The 5,718-nt window shown below is 39.7% G+C and overlaps 4 non-coding genes across 4 annotated transcripts; all 4 read left to right on the forward strand.

Annotated features, from left to right (window-relative positions):
- The first annotated feature begins 3,314 nt into the window (after positions 1-3,314).
- On the forward strand, positions 3,315-3,433 carry LOC134316003 (5S ribosomal RNA). The gene has a single exon (XR_010013052.1). It is a non-coding gene; the product is annotated as a 5S ribosomal RNA (ribosomal RNA).
- Positions 3,434-3,978: 545 nt separating this feature from the next.
- On the forward strand, positions 3,979-4,097 carry LOC134316004 (5S ribosomal RNA). Its single transcript, XR_010013053.1, has one exon. It is a non-coding gene; the product is annotated as a 5S ribosomal RNA (ribosomal RNA).
- Positions 4,098-4,646: 549 nt separating this feature from the next.
- Positions 4,647-4,765, forward strand: LOC134316005 (5S ribosomal RNA). The gene has a single exon (XR_010013054.1). It is a non-coding gene; the product is annotated as a 5S ribosomal RNA (ribosomal RNA).
- Positions 4,766-5,271: 506 nt separating this feature from the next.
- On the forward strand, positions 5,272-5,390 carry LOC134315404 (5S ribosomal RNA). The gene has a single exon (XR_010012555.1). It is a non-coding gene; the product is annotated as a 5S ribosomal RNA (ribosomal RNA).
- Positions 5,391-5,718: the final 328 nt, after the last annotated feature.

Below are 5,718 nucleotides of genomic sequence, written 5' to 3' on the forward strand. Positions count from 1 at the left end.
TCTCACTCTTTACAACTACACAATATTTTAGAAACAGTAACATACTAGCTTTTACCTTTTACTTGTATTCAGCATTTGTACACAGAGAAAAACACGACATCACTCTCAAACAAACACAAGCCTTGACAATATATAATCCAATATATCAACACATGTCTTAATCAGAGGTGGAAAGAGTACCAAAAAGTGTATCCAAGCAAAAGCACTATTACCTTAATGAATCTCCACCTAATTACGAGTAAAGTTACTACTCTGAAAATCCACTCAAGCAAAAAGTAGAAAATAACTCATTTAAAATGTACTCACCGAGTAAACAGCAGGGGGTCTCCTCTGTGTAATGTAAACAGGAGTGGATACAAACCTCACAACAGTAGTATTTAATTCAAATGCAATAGAAGAAACGTTGTCCTTAACTCAAATGCAATAGAAGAAACATGTTGATGCAACAATTAAAACAGTTAGGGATGTGTAATGTGTCATTTCAAATGACATAAAACTTTTTCAAACTGTATAACCACTAGCGATGTGTCGCAAAATGATTCGAATCCATGAATCGGCTCTTCTAACCGAAACAAAGGAACCGACTCTTCCGGGAGTCGCCATGTAAATACGCGGCTCTTCAAAAGGAACCGAGACAAAAGACTCGATTCTCTGTCGCAAAACTCACTGAATTAGTTTTCCAGTCGCGATTTCTTTAGCTTTTTTTTTTTTTCTCGGTAACAGATGCTATTCAAAATGTAACAATTACTAATACAAAACATACTTAAGCAAAATCAAAATTACAGTCTGTGAAATGTGCTTTAAAAACTACTTTGTTACTGTAACCAGTGTGATCAGAGCGGTAACACTAAGCACTGGACTCGTGTATGCGGCGTACGTCATCATTCACCGACGCATGCGCACCGATCGAATTTGCCCAAAAATCATATCACCGTTATTGAAACATTTTCCATCGCGACATATTGATGTCGAATTATTGTCCAGCATTGCCCCACACATTAAAACAAAAAACAATATAACAATCTCTCAACAATACATGCAAAGCTCCTAACACGATTAACAAGCGTTGGGTTAGTCAAAAATTTTAATCTTATCCACTATAACAACTCTGATTGAGGAGATTTTCCTTAACTATTTGTGAAAATGTCCTATGTCACACATGGATGAATTCCACTCTAAGTACCCCCTTTCCTGGTTTAAGAACCTTAAAGTTCAAGAACGCTATCTACCTTAAAACACACTTAATAAGGTACCATAAATACTTCATCTTAACTCAGTTATCTTAAGATTATAAAAATAAAGTTGATTATAAAATTAACTGCAGCACTTACCCAATCCAGGCGTACAAAGACAAAGATAGCCGATGGACAAGAGATACGGCAAGCCGCGCACATGCACCAAAATGGCCGACGGACAGAAACACGCTGCCTATTCAGAGCCAAAATGGCGGATAGACAGAAAACCACGCTGCGCTCTCTGGTCCAAAATGGCCGCCGAACAAAAGAAACCACGCTGCACAACCCAGAGCCAAAATGGCGGACAGACAGAAAACACGCGTGTGCAAGATGGCGGACAAACAAAAGGTTACATATAAATACGCACAGAAACACTGACAAACAAACTCCCGATGTACTATTTTCAAACCGGATTTAGAATTTAAAGTAGTCTAATTAACCGAACTCCGCTCCCATAACAGTCAAGTCCGAATTTAGAATAATCTTATTGATCAAATCTCGTTCCCAGCACCAAAAGATTCTTTCAAGATTAAACGGCGCTCCGTTGCCCAAACAGACAAGCCCGTATATAGGACAATCTTATTGATCGAATCCCGTTCCCAGCACCGGCAGATTCTTTCAAGATTTCCCACGCGAATTACGAATTCCGCTTCCATAACAGACAAATTCGTTATAATTTAGAACTATCAAATTAATTAAGCCCCGCTTCCATAACAGACAGGCTAATTAAAATGTAGAACAATTCGAATTAGACGAGTCCCGCTCCCATAACAGACAGACTCCCCTTTCCCTCCAATAGTGTTCCAAACACAATGGCGCCCTTAACATTTATTTTAACCGGTTTGGTTCAAATTCAGATATCAGGAAACACACATTTTTAGCTCCAACATATATTCACAGTTTTAAACTATCTAATGATACTTTAGTAATTTAATCAGACACTTACGGATTCTGAGATTCACTTTCACACTCAGTACGCTAAATAATAAATGCAGCTAATATATATACAGAGAACGTCTGTTTACCTTAGGTAGGCGCGCGCCTTGTATTGAGTACAAAAGCTCCTCAGAATCTCCGGTCTTTAGCTCAGTCAGCTGAATTAATTCTGATGCAATTCTCAGACCTCTTGAACCATCCTCTGGCTACCATTTGTTAGGATAAATCTTTTAGTTCAAAAGGTCCTGAAGAAAGCAGTCGGGAAGTCCAGAAAGTACTCTATAAAACACTTTATTAAGTGTAAAAATGATCTGTGAATATATATCAGAGCTAAGCCGATCGGCGCTCCTTACTCCTGCAGTCTAGACACACAACCACGTAAGAAAGAGACCGAGCCTCTCTCCCCGCCGGTTTTTAAACTCAGCTAGGCTCCTCCTCCTTTACTGCTGGTGGAGCCAATGAAGTGTGCTAACAAGCCCCGGGCTCTGCCTCCCCCCCCTCGGTAGGAGTCAGGGAGGAAGCCTAGCCGGCGCCATGTTGGACAAAAGACCATGCGGCCTGGATGTCGTAAAGCTTGGAAAATGCCGTAAAACTTCCCATATTAAATGTACGTTTTTATGTTCCGAAAAACCTAACACTATCTATCTATCTATCTATCTATCTATCTATCTATCTATCTATCTATCTATCTATCTATCTATCTATCTATCTATCTATCTATCTATCTATCTATCTATCTATCTATCTATCTATCTATCTATCTATCAAAGGCCTTCCAATGTAATTCCAGCCCAGATAGCTGGCTAGCACTCAGATAGCTGGCTGACTAGCTATAACAGTCCTTTAAATCCAGCCTTTTGGTTTCAGCCCCATTTATGCAGTGTCATTTAGCTGTTAGCTAGCATAATAAAGGATCTATCTATCTATCTATCTATCTATCTATCTATCTATCTATCTATCTATCTATCTATCTATCTATCTATCTATCTATCTATCTATCTATCTATCTATCTATCTATCTATCTATCTATCTATCTATCTATCTATTAAAGGCCTTCCAATGTAATTCCAGCCCAGATAGCTGGCTAGCACTCAGATAGCTGGCTGACTAGCTATAACAGTCCTTTAAATCCAGCCTCTTTCTCTTATGGCCAAACCACCTTGGGAACGCCTGATCTCGTCCGATCTCAGAAGCCAAGCAGGGTTGGGCTCAGTCAGTACCTAGATGGGAGACCGCCTGGGAATACTGAGTGCTGTAAGCTTATCATTTTTTGGTTTCAGCCCAATTCATGAAGTATCATTTAGCTGTTAGCTAGCATAATAAAGGATCTATATATCTATCTATCTATCTATCTATCTGTCTATCTGTCTATCTATCTATCTATCTATCTATCTATCTATCTATCTATCTATCTATCTATCTATCTATCAAAGGCCTTCCAATGTAATTCCAGCCCAGATAGCTGGCTAGCACTCAGATAGCTGGCTGACTAGCTATAACAGTCCTTTAAATCCAGCCTTTTGGTTTCAGCCCAATTCATGAAGTGTCATTTAGCTGTTAGCTAGCATAATAAAGGATCTATCTATCTATCTGTCTGTCTGTCTGTCTGTCTGTCTGTCTGTCTGTCTATCTATCTATCTATCTATCTATCTATCTATCTATCTATCTATCTATCTATCTATCTATCTATCTATCTATCTATCTATCTATTAAAGGCCTTCCAATGTAATTCCAGCCCAGATAGCTGGCTAGCACTCAGATAGCTGGCTGACTAGCTATAACAGTCCTTTAAATCCAGCCTCTTTCTCTTATGGCCAAACCACCTTGGGAACGCCTGATCTCGTCCGATCTCAGAAGCCAAGCAGGGTTGGGCTCAGTCAGTACCTAGATGGGAGACCGCCTGGGAATACTGAGTGCTGTAAGCTTATCATTTTTTGGTTTCAGCCCAATTCATGAAGTATCATTTAGCTGTTAGCTAGCATAATAAAGGATCTATATATCTATCTATCTATCTATCTATCTGTCTATCTGTCTATCTATCTATCTATCTATCTATCTATCTATCTATCTATCTATCTATCTATCTATCAAAGGCCTTCCAATGTAATTCCAGCCCAGATAGCTGGCTAGCACTCAGATAGCTGGCTGACTAGCTATAACAGTCCTTTAAATCCAGCCTTTTGGTTTCAGCCCAATTCATGAAGTGTCATTTAGCTGTTAGCTAGCATAATAAAGGATCTATCTATCTATCTATCTATCTATCTATCTATCTATCTATCTATCTATCTGTCTGTCTGTCTGTCTGTCTGTCTGTCTGTCTGTCTGTCTGTCTGTCTGTCTGTCTATCTATCTATCTATCTATCTATCTATCTATCTATTAAAGGCCTTCCAATGTAATTCCAGCCCAGATAGCTGGCTAGCACTCAGATAGCTGGCTGACTAGCTATAACAGTCCTTTAAATCCAGCCTCTTTCTCTTATGGCCAAACCACCTTGGGAACGCCTGATCTCGTCCGATCTCAGAAGCCAAGCAGGGTTGGGCTCAGTCAGTACCTAGATGGGAGACCGCCTGGGAATACTGAGTGCTGTAAGCTTATCATTTTTTGGTTTCAGCCCAATTCATGAAGTGTCATTTAGCTGTTAGCTAGCATAATAAAGGATCTATCTATCTATCTATCTATCTTTCTATCTGTCTATCTGTCTATCTATCTATCTATCTATCTATCTATCTATCTATCTATCTATCAAAGGCCTTCCAATGTAATTCCAGCCCAGATAGCTGGCTAGCACTCAGATAGCTGGCTGACTAGCTATAACAGTCCTTTAAATCCAGCCTTTTGGTTTCAGCCCAATTCATGAAGTGTCATTTAGCTGTTAGCTAGCATAATAAAGGATCTATCTATCTATCTATCTATCTATCTATCTATCTATCTATCTGTCTATCTGTCTATCTATCTATCTATCTATCTATCTATCTATCTATCTATCTAATCTATCTATCTATTAAAGGCCTTCCAATGTAATTCCAGCCCAGATAGCTGGCTAGCACTCAGATAGCTGGCTGACTAGCTATAACAGTCCTTTAAATCCAGCCTCTTTCGCTTACGGCCAAACCACCTTGGTAACGCCTGATCTCGTCCGATCTCAGAAGCCAAGCAGGGTTGGGCTCAGTCAATACCTAGATGGGAGTCCGCCTGGGAATACTGAGTGCTGTAAGCTTTTCATTTTCTGGTTTTCTGATATTCTTTGGCAGTTCTGTCTACGTGGGTATCCAAATATACATATGTTTTGGGCCTCAAACACCAGAGTTTAAATAGTGGCAGAATCCGTTTCTAAAAATTGATTCTATAAACTAATGCCAAGTTCACACTACACGACTTCCCAAGTCGTCGGGTCGCTGTACAGTTCACAATACACAACTGAATCTCTTGCACTCGGGAGTCTTTCAGACGGTGTATATTTCACACTACACGACTGATCGGCGACAGGGGGTTTCACACTATACGATCTATCACCAACTGGAATCGCAGACGAGCTGCTCTGGTCT

The sequence above is a fragment of the Trichomycterus rosablanca genome, chromosome 5 (genome assembly GCF_030014385.1).
Source record: "Trichomycterus rosablanca isolate fTriRos1 chromosome 5, fTriRos1.hap1, whole genome shotgun sequence".
NCBI lineage: Eukaryota > Metazoa > Chordata > Actinopteri > Siluriformes > Trichomycteridae > Trichomycterus > Trichomycterus rosablanca.